This window comes from Mus caroli, unplaced genomic scaffold, assembly GCF_978045245.1.
Source record: "Mus caroli unplaced genomic scaffold, Mus_caroli_1 scaffold_11, whole genome shotgun sequence".
NCBI classification, from domain to species: domain Eukaryota; kingdom Metazoa; phylum Chordata; class Mammalia; order Rodentia; family Muridae; genus Mus; species Mus caroli.
Window position 1 is genome coordinate 54,288,157 of NW_028227266.1, and position 18,421 is coordinate 54,306,577.

At 42.8% G+C, this 18,421-nt stretch overlaps 1 pseudogene; it reads right to left on the minus strand.

The window, feature by feature from the left end:
* The window catches only part of LOC147002029 (uncharacterized), a 31,863-nt pseudogene extending 13,764 nt beyond the window's left edge, over positions 1-18,099 (minus strand).
* Positions 18,100-18,421: the final 322 nt, after the last annotated feature.

Below are 18,421 nucleotides of genomic sequence, written 5' to 3' on the forward strand. Positions count from 1 at the left end.
CAGCTGGTCACCAGCAAACTTCATAACTGCTCCCCAGCGAAAGGAGCAACTGAGGTGACATACCAAGTCTCAAATGGCTGTCTCCCTAGGAATATTTCTATGAAGTGCTCAGTTCTATCTTCACACTGTTAGGCTCAAGTCTATGTGAACACCTTTGTCAGGGAGTCAGGTAGGGCCATGATTCATGAGGCACAATGTACTCTGACAGACAGATAGCAGGTAAGTGAAGAACTATTAATAAAACACTCACTTCTCTGTCTGAGGAAACACAGAGTAGAGGTTTACTTTAGGTCAAGGAAGTAAAGAGAGTAGGGACAAAATGTCAGGACAAGGGAGCCAGTGAAAAAGATCCCAGAGTCTCTTTGGACTGCCAGGCAGAGAACCCAGTGCCACCATAGCCTAAGAAAGCAGAAGGAAGAGGAGACTCAGAGTAAGAGATAATCAGAGAAAGGTGATTGCAGGTTGTCAGGCTCTGGGGGCTAGGCAGGACACACAGTACAGACTAAGTGCATGGACAATGAGAGATTGTGGTCATCACTCTTTATGAGAAGCAAAGCCTATGACATTACTGCAAAGGCTCCTGGGAAGACAATGGAGGAAATCACACTCAGCTTACAAACTACTGCCTACAGGACTCAAGAAACACCTCAGAGATTTTCTCAAGAGGAAGACACAGAAGCTCCACAGACACCAAGGGACAGCTAGTGGTCTCAGGCAGCCACGACAATGGGATAGTAGAAGATGGTGGTAGGATAGTTGAGGACTCGGCATGTGTGAGTCTGTGGCCTCAGTTTCAAGGAGAGGTGGTGGCGAAGTGTCCATGTGTTTTAGCTCTGTTAAATACCTACTATGGTTGTGGGGAGGACTCCACAGTCCTCTTCATCTTATGAACTTAAGAAAAATTATAATCCTAAGAAAGATTATTTGAGAAACAGGCTGAATGGGACCCAAAGGCCATATCCCTCATGACTTCCCCAATGAACAGACCATCCCCTAACCCCCTTGCATGGAACCTCCACAAGCCCCTCAAGTTCGCAGAGCACTGGGTGTCAATGTGGTGCAAGCTCTGTGCTCACCTACCAGATGCTACAGTGAGCAAAGGCAAGAGTGCTCTGCTCTGGCTCTACGTGTGTCTTATAAAATGGGGCTACAAGGACCAAAAGGACAGAAAGAAAGCTGCATGTGCTTCTCCATGTATGGACAGAGCACAGTGAGGTCTCCTTGCCTTGGACTGATGGTCCAATCCATAAGACTCACGTCTCCAGGTTTGTGCCAAGTGTCCAGGAGAGAGTTGTGTCCCCACTAGGTGGGTTCCCTCTGTCACAGGTCAGTTTCCCAAAGTCAAACTATTATGGACACACTTGACTAGATCTTTATGATACACAACAAAGGAGACAGGAGGAAGCGGGTGTGCCGGCACAGACTGTGTTTAAATGGCAGAGCACACAGCAGACACAGTAGAACGCACAGACTGCACTGCTCACGTTATACCTTGAAAAGGAAAAGCTCACGAACCTCCACATATCTCACCACCTTCTCTGCTCCCTTGCCTCTGAAGCACAAGGAGTGACCTGGCTGTTGCTGGGCCTTCTTGCTGCATTACACAGGGATGCTTTGACTTTAGCTCAATCTCTTCCTGCCTCTCAAGGGTAGTTATATCCCAACCTCCTCGAACTGCTTTATGGGAAATAAAGAATGGAGGCCAGCTCTCTCATACCTGCCTGTGCCAGGTGAAGGCATACTAGTTCCCACAATATCAACACCAGTTTTCGTCTGTCATGGAACATACATAGAATTTTCAAAATACCAGTATACAACAATTTAAGCACTTATGCCCTGCTCTGAGTGGTTATCTGATTCTGTCTCATTGTGTGTAGCTCACACAGCCTCACAACTTCTAGGTGACACCTATACTGCCTTTACATATCACTAAAGGATGTTCACATTTCTAGATGGCTTTAGGGCAGGGATGAGGAGTGATTTGGTTCTCACAGGATGTTGGCCTCCTCACTCCATATCAGCATTGGTTCTTTATGCCTTTCACATCACCACAATGTTGAAAATCAGAATTCCTGTAGCAATCCCTACCTAAGCTATGTTACCTCAGACTCTACCTTATCATGGACTTCTATAGGTTTCAGAGATCCGCAAGCATACATATAATACAGAACCCTTGTATGGTGGTTAATGAGCCCACAGGCTAATGCTAACCACAGAATCTGGAACTATATGTGGTACTTCCACCTTGGCCTTTTCACCTAAGACAATCACAAGCCTGAGTCCATCCATCACTGTGTCTCCTTGACTCCACCCAGAGGATATGCCTAACTGAAGAAGACATGCTAGAGTGCTGTTCCTTGGTGAACACGAATCATGTGGGGTAAATGCTGAGGAAGGTCAGGTATTCGCAAATTGTGTTGTCACAGACCAAATAACTTGGGTGCATAGACAGGCAAACCCACAGATAATACTCTCTCAAATAGTTGTTCTTCTGGAACCTAACCTTGCAGGCTGTGAAGGGTCTCATTTTAATTTCACATGTACTTGTGTTGGATAGTTATAAACAAAAGCTTAAAAATAGTTCCTAACTTGTCCTGAGTGGGTACTTGGTGTCTATTCCTAACATAAGTCACCACTATTCTATATGCTACAGATTTCTTTGTTTCAGTGAGAACTCAGATAGACTGGGTCCATTGAAATTATATATTAAAATGCCTACTTTGGTTACACGTGGAAACTCTACCATCATCCATTATTATTGTCTCATAAATTGGGCTTCTGTTTAGCAATCAGCCAACTCAGAGGAAAGTGTTTGTTCTTCAAGTAAAGCTCTGTATCTCCTGAGCTACCCACACAGACACACAGGGGCATAAAGAAAGATAGAAACAATTGCTTTTTGGGTAAATGTCTAATAGTTTTACATAACATTTTTCACCTTCATTGGCTATGACATTACATATAAAGACCAAATCCCCACAGTGTTTGTAATGTAGATTCCTTCCCTCTGGAATCTCTATACCTTATGGTTTCAGCAAAACGTGACCCATAGAAATGACTAAAGTATGGAATACTGAAAAACGTCAGCACAAGGACATGGGAGAAAATGAGCTTTCATTTAAGGAACTAAATTACAACAAACAGCAAAACGACATTGTCTTCTTGCTTTGGGCATTATATTCCTTTCTGGGGAAAAAGATAACAGATGAAGAATAATTTAGGAACTGTGTCATTTTTGTTTAGATTTCACATTCATGACCTGATGTGGTTAATTCATACAAGGCCATAGACTTAAATATTATGGGTTCTAGTCTGAATATCAAATGCCTCAGAGCTTTGTGTGTTTAAACGTGTACTATGGAGCCAGGAGTGCCTTTTTGGGACGAGCTTAGAATTCTTAAAGATGGAGCCTCCTTGGATGAAGTGAACCACTATGGAGGACCATTAGGCTTTGAAGCAGGCTGCACGTCTGTTTACTCTCTGCCTTCTGATTATGGATTGTGATTACAATGTGACCAGCTAGAACCTGTACCTACAAATTCCTCTTCCCTGTTAGCTTGCATGTCTTCTTTAACATGATTCAGTGATTCACTATAACAACAAGCCACAAAAAATCCTTCCTCCATTTAATTGTTTCTTGCCAACTTATTTTGGCAGAGCAATGAAAAGAATTAAAACACAGCGATCCAGTATTAGATTCTGGTCATCACTTCTGTCCATTTGGAAGACCCTTGAATTGATGTTCTTTCTTCCTCTACCCTCTAAGCAGAAGGAATGACCTAATGATAGCTAGGCAGTTTGTAGTGGTTTGAATATGTTTGGCCCAGGAAGTGACACTCTTTGTAGGTGTGGCCTTGTTGGAGTTAGAGTGTCACTGTAGATGTGGGCTTTAAAACCCTCTTCCTAGCTGCCAGGGAGCTAGTCTTTTCCTGTTTACCCTGGGAGAAGATGTAGAACTCTCACGTCCTGCTGCACAATGCCTGCCTGGACAGAGCCAGGCTCTTGCCTTGATGATACTGGACTGAACCTCTGAACCTGTAAGAAAGCCCTAAATAAATGTTGTTTTTATAAGAATTGCCTTGGTCATGGTGCCTGTTCAAAGAAGTTAACCCCACACTAGGACACTGTTCATAATATGTGACCAGGAACACCATTACCTACCAGTATCAAGTTCAAAGGTGTGCACACTGGTGACACTGCCCAAGTCATTCTCCCTGTTATCCTCATATATGTTGGGGATTTCTGGAAGAAATTCAGTGGATAACTGGATCTGGCCAGCAATGGACTACCAAGACCATCTCTTTGAAGGCTGTTCTCCTTACCCAACTCATTCTCAACCTCGTCATCATCCAAATAATCAATATCTGGAAGAAAGGGAAGGGAAGAGTTGGATGTGACCATGAATACCAGTAACTACTACAATCAAGGTCAAGCTTTAGAGGCTGTTCTTCTTACCCAAATCATCATCAGTGCTGTCTTCAAACATATCAACGTCTGGAAGAAAGTCAACGGAGACAGTGAGTGACTTTTACCTTGGTGACTGTAGTAGGTGAAGCCACACTGCCTCACATAAAAACAAGTTCAACATCCTTTGGGTCATATCATTCACTGAGTACCACAATACCCATCTACTACTGGCACAGAGTAATACCTTCCATATTAAAAATACTGCAAAACATCTTAATTCTTTTGACAGAGGTGCTACAATCTTACTTACACAGATCCTGTCAATAGTAAACTAGGTACTTGAGAGATGGCTCTAGAGATGAGAGCACTGCTCTTCCAAAGGACTAAGGTTTAATTCCCAACACTTCCATGGTGTTGAAGTTTGGACTTTTGCTATGTATTATACTGCTAAATACTGCCCTCTGAGGACCAGTTACCTGAAGGACATAAGAATCTGAACATAGACCCAAGTGACACTATGAGACCTTGCCCTCCAAGTTGTTCCTGATTGGTGGGTAAAGATGCCTGCACCCTATAAACTATAGCATATAGCCAATAGATAAAGCTTATAGACATATGGGCAGAATTGATATAGGCAGGCCTTGGGGTTCCCCAGCCTTGGGGTCAGAGTAGAACCACAAGGACAGGAAGAAGGGGTAGAGAGAGGGAGAAGCTCCCATGGGGTATGTAGATCATGGCAACACAGCCATGGTGGTAGACTATTGAAGATATGAGCTGCCCAAATGGAACATGGCAAGGTATAACTTGGGCTTATAGATGCGGAAATAGATTCTAATGGCAGGATGGGTGGATATCTGCATAGATGTAGTGGTGATCGAGGCTTATTATGAATATAAAGGTTGTGTTTCTTTCCTCCAGGAACTGAATGGTCAAAGGCCATGTAGAAGTCCTGGATTGAGATTAACTATTTCTACAATACCATGGCTGTTCATGACCATTTGTTCCTCCAATTTGGGAGGGTTTCATGTCCTCTCTCCCCTCCACTGGTAGGACAGAACATGTAGTGCACCCACATATGTGGGGAGCGGGTGTGGCGGCAGTTCCAAAGGCGCCAGGGACTGCAGCTAAGTCTTATGACTTGCACCTGACTTCCTCATACATCTGAATATAAGCCACAAACATCGTGAGAGCTGCACAGGTGTACCAGGTTACTGGCGAAGCCATTTTGGTGGAGATATGCCCCTGCTGCCCTGATTAGCTGAAGCTGCGTACCTGGTGAGGTGATGTGGCCTGCTGTGAGTGGATGGGAACTGATAGTATATAAGAGTGAGAGACCCAGGGCTCGGAGTCTTTCGCCTACACAAATGGTGAGGAAACCCGGGAAGTAACATCTTCAGGCTCGAGCAAAGACCCCCTGTTACAGGGAGGATTCAGAACTGCATCACGGGGAAGGAGCGGTTAATGAAGTGTTCCCGCAACACAGACTGTTGAGAAGGATTCAACTGCATGGATTCAGAACTCTTCAGCTGGGGAACAGTGGTACCGGTAAGTAAAAAGAAATTAATGTGAGTCTCTGAGAGGTATGCTTTCTTACGCAGTAGGTCCGGTAATTGTCGCTTGCCTTGATAAGGGTAGCAACTTTTGCTGGAGTACCAGGGAAGCATATCAGAAACAGAGAGAAATGAAAAAGAAGGCATGTGCAGAAATATAAGTAAAATAAGAAATATAAGAAGAGAAAAGTGAAAATAAGCTATTTCAGAGCTCTCCTAGGGACAGAAGGAAAACGGGAGACGTCCTGTTTCCTCTCGGCAGTAATGATAAGGTTCCCGGCTTTGGGACAAGTTAAGGTTCCCAGCTTTGGGACAAATTAAGATTCATGGTTTTGGGACAAGTTAAGGAACTATGATAACCTTAGTGATCAACAGATCCTCGCTGTGTAGTTATGCTTTTTTCTCCCATTGACCCTTTGTGGGTAGGTCTGATAATATTGGTCTTGTTTGTTCTGATATATGGACTCTGTTACTGTTTGAATTGTCAGGCAGTCAAGACAGGTCAGAAAATCCTTACAGAGCAACAAGAAAGTATATCAGAAGAGGAGAAGGGCTTAAAAAGAAAAAAGAAAAAGGAGACACAGTGTTATCCGGTGGACAGAAAGGACAAAACAAAAGAGCGGAGGCGGAGGAGGAAGGCAAATTGACTTCTGCACCCCCTCCCTATTCCTCCTTGGCAGCTGCCTATAAGCAGACCTTCTGTCTGGAGGTTTGGAGAGAGGTTAGATTCTCCTTGCTGGGATGTCCTATTTTCATCGACCAAGCAGGGCAGAGATATGAGCCTCTAGATTTCAAAGTAATCAGGAATTTGGCTGAGTCTGTGCGGACATACGGCTTAACTGCCTCCTATACTGTGGCTCAAGAAGAGACCTTGAATAGACACTGCATGACGCCGTCCGATTGGGCAGGCTTGGTAAAGGCATGCCTTTCACCTGGGTAGTATTTAGATTAGAAAGCCTTCCTTATTGAATTTACAAATGAACAGGCAGTGGCTAAAGTTGCTGCAGGAAATCCAGCATGGGATCGAGATATGCTGCTTAGTCAAGGTCGCTTTGCACAATAACAGACAGGATATCCAGTGCAGGTGCTTGAGCAGGTGAATCAGATTGCCATAAGGGTGTGGAAATCATTGCCCACCGGTGTTGACAGTGTTACAGAACTCCAGAGAGACAATGAGGCGCTGAATCAGGTTAAGAGAGGAGCTCTCTCAATTGGTTTGGGAGAGAGGGTCTGTTTGTGTTTCCTCAGGATCATCGACAACAGCTGCAGGTCCCGGAGTGGCTGACCAGAGCAATTCAGGGCAGGTGGAGCTGTGAGGACGTGGATGATCCTGTGGGAATGCTTCGGCTAGTGAGAACTGAAGATCTATGTTGGGGCTGTGTTCCTGAAACCCATGTCATTGACGCATTCAAGTGTTTCCTCAATTATTTACATCTAATGCTTCACTACAATTGCCTTTTTTCTATGTTGCTTCAGCTAAAGGGATTGTTGCATTTTCAGATGATTCAAAATATTTCACAGATGAGTGATTGTGTTCAGCTGTATCTACTAAAATTAATGTTACCTGGATTCGAGGGGTGTGGCCTGCCAGTATATCCAAGGGCAATGGCACTATACCCTCTCAACCTAGATGGGCCCCCCTTTCCTTTTTGTAGGAGTGTTCCTGATTCCCTTCCACCTTGGGCAGTGCCCCTTATATGTATGGTTGTTATGTGGGGTGAATGGTAGTTGCACTGATATTTCCCCCCTTAAGCCAGGTGGCGGGAGGAGCCTGGGGTAATGCAAATTTTATTGGAATGGTTCTAATGAGTTTGAAACTTCTGTATTTCAATTTGCTGGAGGAAGGAATGTTTCTTTTCTGGCTATGCCTGTTTGTATGTGATCTCCTTTTGTGTTTATTGTTTAGAAGAATAATGTTAATTGTAGTAGTGATAATTCGTTATATCATTTGGCTGTTGTGACTAGGATGCCTTGCTTTGTACCTTTGCCTTTTCAAGTTACTTTGTTTACAAACTGTCTATCCCTTGCTTCAGGGCTGATGAGCGGGGATGAGAGCCCTGGGATGTATGCTTGTAATAGTGTGTGTGTTGTGTGTTTGGCACATGTGTTAGGTGCAGCATGTGCAGGTCTGCACTTTCGCCATGGTAGCGTAAGCTTTTGCTGCAGTGGAGACAGGACAATCTCCTCAGATTCGGTTTGCCACTCTAAAAGAAATTATGCTGCATTATGCCATGGGTTGCGAGGCTAAGCACTGCACAGAGGATAGCTTGCTGTTGGCATCCTGTGGAAGGCATGTCTGATTGCATGAAGGTTCAGTGTCCTAGTTTCCTTCCCCCAGGAAAAACGACACGGGAGCTGGCCAAGACCTCTCTGGGTGATGAGCCCAAGGGATGGTTTTGTGAAAGGCCCCTATGCTTGCACACTGGGGATCAGACCTCTACCTTCACCCATGAGGCTTGCTTGCAGCAGTTAAGATCTGGCCATAGATTAATCAACATCCTGGCCTTTTGATGCACCTGTCACAAGCAAAACACAATCTCCCCAAGTGTGGCTTGGCATGATAGAGAAGTAGTCAGTGACAGATAAGACTCCCTGGGCATGTCACCAACCTAAGACAGGGATCAAACCAATGCTGTTTGTCTCCCAAGGACGGGTAAGGGACATTGCTGCAGGGGGCAATCTAAGACATTCTCTCTGCCAAAAAAGAAAAAAGGGGGAGATGTGGGGAGCGGGTGTGGCGGCAGTTCCAAAGGCGCCAGGGACTGCAGCTAAGTCTTATGACTTGCACCTGACTTCCTCATATATCTGAATATAAGCCACAAACATCGTGAGAGCTGCACAGGTGTACCAGGTTACTGGCGAAGACATTTTGGTGGAGATATGCCCCTGCTGCCCTGATTAGCTGAAGCTGCGTACCTGGTGAGGTGATGTGGCCTGCTGTGAGTGGATGGGAATTGATAGTATATAAGAGTGAGAGACCCAGGGCTCAGAGTCTTTCCCCTACACACACATACATGCAGGCAAAACACATGAAAAGTTAATGGATTAATTTTAAGAATTCAAACATTATTGAATTTTCACAGTACCTTTTGTGGTGCCACAGGTCTTTTCACCTCTAAGCACACTCTTTTTCAGAGGTGTGCCACTGTATTCATGATCCTGGGCCCTTCTGAGGCCCAGTCTATTCAAGAGAGCAGAAACTGGAATGCATTCACAACAAAAACAGGTTAGTTGAATCACATAAAAGGAAGGCTGTCCATTGCTCTGTAGTTAAACGTTTGATCTCATTACTGACTTGCAAGCACATTTGTTTGATTCCCAATGTCATTTCTGAACATCAGTGAACCCTTAAACCCATATAACATGGTCAGTGGAGATGATATCTCAATCCATGTGGATGACATGAGATGGACAAAAGAGCATTTTACTGATTATGCAAGATGGGCAGCATCCAAATGACATTAAGAGCCATGTGAACACAGTGGAACTTGAGCAATTCCTCACTTCTCTGTTCTTGAAACTACATGACCCTACACCTTCCTAAGCACCCCTATTAAGCCTAAGGAGCCTGAAAGAATACATGAACTAAAGTGAATCACTACCACTGAAAAAGGAGCTCTAAGGCCAAAGACCAGAAAAATCAGCCAGAGTCCATAGTTAGATTCAGAGGCAGTGTATGTATGACACCACATGCCAGGTCAGCAGGCAAAGGTAGTTTCTTTTTAGTCTTCACATAACAAGATGTTTTATAGTTTGTGCACAACATATAATATGGCCAAAAGGAAAGGGTGTTGTTAAGGGACCATCTCTACTTCCTACTTTGTTCTGAGGACACTGTAACACTTATCTTACTAGTGTGGACCAAGTTATCTGACAGAAAAAAGAAACAAGGATACACGGTCCACTTTTCCAACTCTGATTTTGAATGGCCTTCAACAAAAGCTATTTCCTTTTGAAGAAGTGATAGGAGGAACCAGGTTGTTCCTCAAATGTGTAGCATTTGTTCACCACTGTGTTATCCCTCTCTGTGGGCTCTCAGTATAAACTTCTAAAGATCAGGCAACCACACTAGGGGAGGACCTTATTATGATTCTGACTCCAAGTTAATTTAACCTACTTGTCACCCAATGTCTGAGCCCCCAAAAGATACTTCCCCCTTCAATCAACAAACCCTGCCTAGGCCCTCAATCTGAACTGACAAGCCAAGAATTCTGGTGATTTAATGGACTAATTTAATCGGTTATTGTTACTTCCTTGGTAAAAATAGCCCTCAGTGCTGTCTATGTAGCCTCGACTAAATATACCCAAAAGAAGGCAGTGGCTTTAGTAGCTCAAAGTATGCATCGAACCTTGCTTCCTCCTTGCTCAGAGTCTAGTTTCGGCTCTACAAAATCTTCTTTCTGTACTGTACTGATGAGCAAGACACACAGTCTCATTCTTTAACCAAAGCCCTCTTTCCCTAATGAGTCATTATATAAACACACCTTAAGGAAAAGGGCTTCTTAGGAATGATGACTCTCCAAAGCAGGCTGCGTGGATTCATTGACTGCCTGGGCTCCCCATGGTCTTACTTACTATCCTACATGGAGACTGGCCATCACTGAGTGAGAGTACTTTTGGGGGACAAGGTTTAGATCCACTTGAGACATTTATGGTCAAAAGAATGGCTGAGACGAGATCAATAACATCAGGGCTGACTGGAGATCTTAGTGGGCAGGAGCTCAGAGCTGTGTGGGTTTTGGTCTCAAGGTAACGGGTTCCATTGTGCTGAAGTGTTTCATCAGTTCTCTCTAGAACCAATCATGCTGAAGTGAAACCCTGTCCTGGCACACATCCACCATGTCATCTGACCAACAGTTTCCTACTGTTAGAGGGCTCTGACTTACAGTGAGGTTGACTTTTTCTTTTTGTTGTGCAGTTGGTAATTGGTCTGTATCACAACCTGGTCTATTCAGAAAATGCCCGAGACTGAAGATGCCATTAAATCCTTGGCCATCCTGAATCTCCTTCTGGAATGCTAGGATTACAAATCTATGTGCTAACACCCTAGTTTCTGCAGTGTTGAGTGTTCCCTAGGCCTCACACATGACAGCCTGGTATTCCAATAGCTGAGCTAAAACAAAACAGAGCAAAGCAAAACAGAACAGAACAGAACACAACAAAACAGAACAAGACAAGACACCCTGTATCAGTATACCTGAGTGTATTGGCTAGTTTTGTGACAATTTGACACAGCTGGAGTTATCACAGAGAAAGGAGCTTCAGTTGAGGATATGCCTCCATGAGATACAACTGGCAGGCATTTTCGCAATTAGTGATCAAGGGGGAAAGGCCACCTGTGGGTGGGACCATCTCTGGGCTGGTAGTCTTGGTTCTATAAGACAGCAGGCTGAGCAAGCCAGGAGAGGCAAGCCAGTAAAGAACATCCCTCCATGGCCTCTGCATCAGCTCCTGCTTTCTGACCTGCTTGAGTTCCAGTCGTGACTTCCTTTGGTGATGAACAGCAGTGTGGAAGTGTAAGCTGAATAAACCCTTTCCTCCCCAACTTGCTTCTTGGTTATGATGTTTGTGCAGGAATAGAAACCCTGACTAAGACACTGAGGTATCTGCTATAACCTGCAGCGTAGAAGATACCCTCAGTTTTTGACCACTGGAAAAGCCACATTACTATTTACATTCTCTGGAAGTAAAGCTTCTTCCAGGTATGTGCTGGAAAGCTGAGAATTCTACATACTTTCTATACATATCTTTATAGAATGAGAGCCAGAGGTTATAGACTGAAGTGTGATCTTTAGCCCACATATCTGGGAACATATTTAGCTCTCATACTCCCTAGCAATCCACCTTGGTCACTTATCTTCCTGTCCTGGCTGGTTCTTCTGTAGCATGGCTTGAAAAGAAATTGATCTACCATACATGGCTGGATGAGCTCTGAACTAATTAATTTAGCAAATGGGCGAACTCTGATTTCTTTGCTTCACAAAACTAACACTGTAAATTGGCTTAAAGAGTTAAGTGAAACACACATGGTCATGTCATTATAACAAAAATCCCAAGGCAACTAAGGGGAAAGAGGTAACTACAGACTCATGACCATGATTTGTCACTTAGAACAGCAGTTGTGATCTTAAACTCTACTCTAAATCCTCCTTGCCAGCAGGTTGCTCTGAAAACACCTGGAAACCAGACAAAGACAATGAGTAAGTGCACAGTTCTTATCTACAGTGTGTCCTGAGAAAGCCTTCCAGAATACTTACAACACCTTCTTTTCCTCGGTTGGACCTGCAATTTAGAGGAAACACTCTTAAGCCCAGATCATACTGAGTTATGTTTGCACAGGTCTTTGGTTCTCTTGTTTTGCTAGAGAACTACTACACAAAAAGTATGTATTGTTCTGTTTCATGCTGTCACAAAATACCTGAGTCTAAGTATTGTGTAATGAAACAAGAATTTTCTCACTTTTAGCTATCAAGCAGGATCAGGCAAACCTATGTCTTTGTCCTGTACAAAAGCTACTTGGAACTTGGAAGAGAAACATGTTGACAGTCTGATCTTGTGAGAATAATTTCTTCCAAGGAGTGGTTCTTCCTTCTAGTTATCTACTCAAACTTCGTGCTTTAAAGGACCTACTACCTCATTGTCCCTTAACAGGCATCAGAAACTTTTACCAGATCAATATTTAGGGAAACTCATTCCAAGTGTGCTAACCTTAGAAATCTCTGGAGGAAAGTCAAGAGAATAAATGGAGAAAAAAAAGAAAATTTTCATATACCATATGCCTGTCAGCCCTTCTACATCTTTTACTTTAAACAGGTAACTGTTTGCCGGAAGAAGAGCTTTCTGACACTCTCTGTGGAATCTGACACAATTCACAGTCTTCTCTCACAGTGTGTCATGCCATGGGTGACTTGGCATAATTCCCCTACTTCCTGGGAATGTCTGCTGTTTAAGTTGTCAGCATCATCATTTGAATGCTGTATTTGTAAATATATAAAGAAATCGTGGAACTAATTTTCCTATCTTAGGAAAAGGAGGAGGCCATCTTACCACAACTAGTGACGATTTGCCATCATCGTCTTGTGAAGCTTTCATTTGGTTCTGCTCACAGATCACTAGAGGACACAAAAAGACCCTGAGCTCATGGTACTGCTTGATATATACCGAGGGTTCTTAGCTTGAGATGGACAACAGTATATGTATTGAGCCTATAGACCTAGCTTTACACATAATGTTATGGTGCATTGTATAATGATTATCCTTGTATTATTCAAATGCTGATATCTCAGCCCTTATAACTTCTTGCAATCTGGATATGGCATTATAATACTTATTCTAAGACTCTCCTGTCTCGATGTTGCATAAACATTGGTCTCCAGTTATCCTCAGATTGATTGGCCCAATAAAACCTAATCGGCCAGTAACTGAGCAGAAGAGAGACTAGAGCTGGACTTCTGTTCACAGCAGAGAGTGTGGAAGAGAGACGAAGAGAGAATTGGTCTCTAGGAGAGAGCCCAGAAGACACCATGAGAAAACACATGGAGCAGAGAGAGCCAGATCAATACCAAAATGGAAGTATCTTGGGCATATTGCTTGGGAGGTAGCCAGATTACCTTAGAGTATTAGATTAATAACTTCCCAATTACTGTGCCATAAAGCTTATTAAGTAAATCTAATAGTCCATGCCTCAATAATTTGGGAGCTTGTGGGTTAAAGAAAACCAGCTACTTATATGTTTGCACTAGCACTTAGACATGATGAATATACTGAAGAAACAAAGTTAGGCTTGTCCTATACTATCCCACAGATGGAAAAGGAAAAGCAAAGGAAGACCTGAAAAATCAATGAGGAAAAACAGCAATTTCCCTCAAAGTAATATAAAATAATTCATCTTGGATTGGGTAAACAGAAATGCATGTTAAGATTAAGTGACAGATCTCTATCATTTCTTCAGGCCATTTTAGAGGGAAGAAAATTAACATTTCTTGACATCTGGAATTTTTTATCCACCACAGATCATGATTAGCACACTGCATTCATTATTGATATATAATTTTCCATTATATTCAATTATTATTGTCATTATACTTGTGCATGTACATGGAATTTGTGTTAGAGAACATGCCACACATGTACCATGTGTCACAGAACAACTTGGAGGAGATGGCTCTCTCCTTTCACCTCTATGTAGGTTCCAGGAGGCAAGCTCAGGCCATCAGGTCCCAGTTATAAAAGGCAAGCACCTTTACCAATGGAACTAGCTCATCAGACCAAACAGACAAGTTCAATACTGATAGAGTAACATTGTTCTAGAAAAGGGAGAGTACTATGAAACACAGGATGTAATGATGCCAAATTATTTGCGCTTTGTTGTATAGTAATAGCTTATTTGGTGGAGACACTTAAAGTTTTCCCAGTGGCACCAATTGTATTCACTATGTAAAGCATCTGTCCAGGTTCAGACCAGAAAACTGATATTAAAGGGAGGGAGTGCGGTGATTTGGCCCCTGTTGAAGACTGAAGTTTCCTAACACACTTCTGGGGCATGTCCATATCTTCCTCACCATAATAGAACTATCCTCTTGAATTGGAAGCCAGAGTAAACACTTCCTGCATTAAAATGCTTCATGTCAGGTTATTATCTCAAAAACTAAAAGCTACTGAAATAGGATGATTGCATGTTAAGTTCTTTTCATCTTTTGCCCACTGTTGAGTCTCCTGAGTTGGCTTTCTCTGCCTCCCCAGCAGAAAAATCAACACAATTACTCCTAGACTCTGTCATGGAATCTGACCAGAAATGCCACTGCTTGCATGAATGCTTACTTCTCTCACTAGAAATAGTGTCCTCAGTGTTGTGCTCCACGCCATCGATATCGGGAAGGTCAGTGGAGAGATTGACTCACACATAACTGCCTATAGTAGGGGATGCCACTCGGCCTCACACAACAACATTTGTCATCTAGTGAGAACCACAAGAGACATGGATTGCAGTTCTACAGATGTACTGGGAGAACAAATTTGTCATTTTAAAAATACTGCAAAACAGCCACATTCTTTTCCCAGAGATGATGCAGTATAAACCTACAACTCACGGGAATAACTCAAACTAAGGATTGAACTTCCACTGTACCTTTAGTGCTGCATGCCTTTTCCTCGGAATGGAGGGGTTTTGTGTCAGGTTCTTTCTGGGAATGTATATTTTCACAACCCAGTCTTCTCATGATGGCAGAAACTGAAATGCATTTGCAGCAACAACAAAAAGCTAGGTCAGCTGAACTGCATTAAAAAAATAGGAACCCTATCTTTTAATAATAGCTGTGCTTAAACACCGAACTTATCTGATTCAGAATTCTTGAAGATGACCGGCACCAATGATCATTTACTGTACGTAGGACTGGTCAGTCCTTACATGGATAAGCTCTCGATTCATGTGCACAAGGTAATGTTGACAGAACGGTAGTGTAGCAGGGAGATCAGCATACAACTCTCTTTAGGAGTCATGTGAACACAGTGAAATGGGGGCTGTTCCACAGTTCTGCATTCTTAACACTCTGACACTACAATTTCCTGAAGCACTCACAGTATGGTTAGTGAGTCTAAAAATGTAAGTAAATTGAGACCCTTAAAGAATAATACTAGGTCTACACAAGTGCTCTATGGTATTTTCTGGATACTAGAAGAATCAGATAGAAATCCCAGACTGGATCAACAGATCAGTGTTGCATGGCCTCAGAACAGTGGACAATGGTTGTTTCTTTTCATTGTTTAGCTAACCATTGTCTTTTATCTCATGCACAACAAGTACTACCACCTTTAGTGATGGAGGCTTTCTGTACCTAAGAGTTTTAATCTGTGGACACTGTATTATTACCTTTATGTCTACGAGACCAAATTCCCAAACCAATGAAACAATAAAATAGGGATGGACACTGTATTTTTAACTCACTGACAACAAAAGAGACTAATTCCTCCTAAAGAATCAATGTAAGGGACTTTGGTGAGTGGAAACCTATGGCACGCCTCCCCACCACCCACATGCCATCAGCTCTCTCTCAGTGACTAGACTCAGGTTCCAAGTTATTTTAGGTATCATGAGAGGGGTGTAAACAAAGTCCCTTCCCTTCAGCTGGCACACCGTGCTTACACCTCCACATCACCAAACATAGAGGATTTAATGAACTGTGCCTGTGCACACACACTCTTGGTGACAACTGCACTCCAAACTGTCTGTGACACCTAAACAAAACAAACAAGGAGCAGAAGCTTCACTAAACCTAAGTTTGCTCTTCTCTGGGTTTGGGCATCAATATGACACAAGTTAGGATCATCAGAGAAGAAGACTCAGTTGAGAAAATGCCTCCATGAGATCCAGCTGTAAGACATTTCCTCAATTAATGATCAGTGGGGCATGGGGAGGTTAGACATGGTGGGTGCTGAGGGCCCAGTCATGGTGTGTGGTGACATCCCTGGCCTGGTCAACCTAGGTTCTATAAGGAAGCAGGCTGAGCAAGCCAGTAAGCAGCCTCTGTATCAACTCCTGCCTCCATGTTCCAGCCCTGCCTGATTTCCTGTCCTGACTTCCTCCAATAATAGACTATGATCTGGAAGAGTAATTCAAATAAACCCTTTGCTCCCCAACTTGCTTTTTTGTCATGATATTTTATGGCAACAATAGACCCCCTAACTATGACATCTAGTCACTGCTTCCTCTTCACAGTCCAGTTAGCACAGGAAAACTCTGTGGCCACATGCAGTCCAATGGCAGGGTACACACAGACTGCCTCCTGAACTAAAACCTTCCTGGGCTATCACCTGTACACACAGATACACCCTGAACCACAGTCATTTTAAAAATGACCATATCCAGTGCTGACTGGATAATCCACATAGACTCTCTGAGTTCTCAGTCATCATTCAGTATGGGAACTGGCCAGAAGTGAGCACAAGTGCTTTTGAGGGACAGAGTCTAATTCATCTGGAAAAGTTAAAAGAATGACTGAGACCAGTGTTGACTGGAGTTCTTAGTGGATAGCATCCCTACACCAGTGTGTAGGGTTTGGAGTCATGGGAATAGTTTGTAGTTATGTTAAAGCACTTCACCAATTCTTTGGGATTCAGATATGTTGAAAGAAAACCAAATTATGATACGCATTCACTGAGTTTGCTGATGTTGAGGATAATATTGTCAGATAGATATGGCTAGGAACAGGTGGGGGTTTTGTCTTCATTTGGTGATGTTGATGATATTGATTTTGATGCTGGTGGTGTCGTAATAATAATTAACGTTTTCAGGCATTGTCTCATGGCACAGCCCAGGCTGATCAGAAAATGACCAAGGCTGAAGATGACAGTAAACTCTACTACCTCACATCCCTTCTAGTACAGTAGGACTACAAACCTACATGCCAACACCCTTGTTTCTCCAAAATTGAGCATCAAATCTTGCTCATGACAGTCTGGTATTCAACTAAATGAGCTGAAAACAAAACAAAACAAAACAAAACAAAGAGAAAACCCAGCACACCTGAGCGTCCTCTGTCTTTTTCAGCCATAAATATCTGCAGCCTGATACATAGAAACTACCGTTGGGTTCTACAACTGGAGCAGCTGTGGGGTTCCTTGAGCTCTCCATAGGCTAGACTTGTTTGGGTTTTTTTATGAAGAGGTAGGACTCTTCTATATTGGATACCCATGTCTTGATGACTTGATAAATGGAAGTTATATCTAGGAATGTCACCTTTATGCCTGAATCATGGTTGGTTCTTCTGTACCAGGGTATGCTGACAAATGACTCCACCAAACAAGCTATGATGAGTTCAACTAAATAATATAGTTAAAGCATGGTCTCTCATTTTTGTTCATTTACAAAATTGGCTGAATATTGGGTTGAGCAATTGGGTTATCTTTGGGAAGAAAACACATAATTCAAATGTCACAGCAACTAGTGTAAATGAGGGAATGACATACAAATGACCATGATGACTCTCTTGGGGTATCATTGGTGGTTTTAAGCTAAATTCACAATCTTATTGCCAGAAGACATCTTTGAAATAGTGGAAAACAAGACAAAGACAAGTGTGTACACTGTTCTTATCTAAAGTGTGTCCTAAGAAAGTAATTCCACAATACATACAGCATCTCCACCTCTGTGACCGGATCTGAAATTTAGAGAAAACACTCTTAGACCCCGATCATAATCAGTTATGTTTGCACAGGTCTTTGATTTTCCAGTGTCTCTGGGAATTGGTAAGCAGGACTGGAAAGAATAGCCATGTCATAGATTCTATATTAGTGTGTTTTATGATAGTCTTATGAAACACCTGAGGTTGGGTACTGTATCAAGAAAATAAGTAATTCTTTACACTTTTGCCCATTTAGCCCAGGTCAGGCAAACCTATCCCCTCTTCCCCTGCTAAGAATTCCCTCAAAGCTACTTTGAAACATGGGAAACATGGCAGGGAAACATTATG